Here is a 1,763-nt window from a genome sequence, read left to right on the forward strand (position 1 = left end):
GAAATTCCATTCCGGTGGTAGAAAGTATTCAAGCCCTAGGGCCGCGCATGAAAAAGAAATGGGTAAAAACACAGAAACTATCATGAGACGTGAAATGAGCACCAGCCAGACGTGCCGGCTACTCAAGCGCATTTCTAACAAGCATGCGGGGACGAAGGAGGCCAATCTTTTGAGATTGGTTCAAGATTTCATTATAAGCCGAGTGCTATACGTTGCTCCCTATCTCGAACTGGCCAGAGCAAAAAAAGGACAAAGTTGAAATCATAATCATAAATGGGATCAAAACCGCACTAGGTCTTAAACCGAACACTTCGACGGTAGAGCTTCTAAACCTAGGTGTCTCAACAATCTGAATGAGCTCATGAAGCGCTCCGCCCTGTCGCACGTCAAAGGCTTTTAAAAATCAAAAACTGGGAGGAAAATCATGGAGCGTCTGGGGTTCGATCCTTAGAAGTGTTCAAAGCGGACAGATAACGTACCTAGAGCAACCAGGGATAGACTCAAAATTGGACCGCTGCCAAAGAACATGCATCGGGTATTTCACCTATTTAGACGCAAAGATCGGGCTGTGGCCCTACAGAGCAAATTTCGAGGTAGATCCGACGTGCTCTACACCGACGCTGTCAAAACGACCGCAAGGCAGCACAAACAGCGGTAGTGGTTCGTGAGAGTGGTGACCCTGTCTCGTGCTGCACCGTTAAAAACACAAGTGCAACAGATGCAGAAGGAGTTGCCATTGCTGTAGCTGTAATACAAAACAGTGCAAGGGTGATAGTGAGTGACTCTAAGGCAGCCATTAAGAACTATGATATGGGCAGAATCTCTCCTGAAGCCGCCAAAATTCTGAGAGAAGGGCAAGTACCATCACAGATAATCTCAAGGATCTGGTCCCCGGCACATCAGGGCCTGTTTGGGAACAAGAAGCTGAACGCGATCGCCCGAGGGCTCACTTTGCAGTCAATCGCCGCTGACGCGCCGCCTCCACACGAGGAACACCTCCCATCAGGTGACGAACTCATAACATTCCACGAAATAAATTCTCATTATAAGCTCGGTCGTAAGACCTATTCAGCAGCAGATAAACAGCTCAGTAGGAAAGAGAAAATCATGTGGAAGAAATTGCAAACCGAGGTGAATCCAAACCCTCAACTTTACAGTAAATGGTATCCAGAAGTCTTTAATCCTAGATGTATGCACTGCAATAGCATTGTAGATCTAGTCCACAGCTGCCCTTTCTATAACGACACGAATAAACATGTACAATCCTGGGAGATCGTATTGCTCAACCCCGAAGCCGAAGAACAACGCAAAGTCATCGGTCCCGCCATGACCGCCGCCGAGTCCCAAGCGATTCCGGCCGACGGTTTAGAGAATGAATGGCGGTTTAGGCTATAGCCTTCTCCCCCTTCACTTTTCACGGGTGCAAATTAAAGTTACTTCTCTCACTCTTGGGAATCAAGTGAGGAGCAGTTGAAGAGGGTAGTCTCCCGTGTCTCTCGGTAAGGGATAGGGGAAGGAAGAGATGGGGATTTTGAGTACATGCCCACACCATGTGGAGGATATCACAGGTCTCCACACATTGCGGGCATCGCCAATCCGAGCTAGGATCGTAATGTTTGATGATTGCAGGACAGAATAGAGTACCTGTTTGGAGGCGCATTAAAGTTCGTTCCGTCGTCTTACTTAGCCTCTCTGCGGGGGCCGGGAAAAGGCGGTGGTTGTCAATATAATCTCTTATGATTCCCCTGAACCTTAGCAGTGGC

At 48.1% G+C, this 1,763-nt stretch overlaps 1 pseudogene; it reads left to right on the plus strand.

Moving 5' to 3' along the window:
- The first annotated feature begins 406 nt into the window (after positions 1-406).
- On the plus strand, positions 407-1,395 carry LOC144133988 (uncharacterized; annotated as a pseudogene).
- The last annotated feature ends 368 nt before the right edge of the window (positions 1,396-1,763 follow it).

Source organism: Amblyomma americanum, chromosome 5, assembly GCF_052857255.1.
Source record: "Amblyomma americanum isolate KBUSLIRL-KWMA chromosome 5, ASM5285725v1, whole genome shotgun sequence".
NCBI classification, from domain to species: Eukaryota; Metazoa; Arthropoda; class Arachnida; order Ixodida; family Ixodidae; genus Amblyomma; species Amblyomma americanum.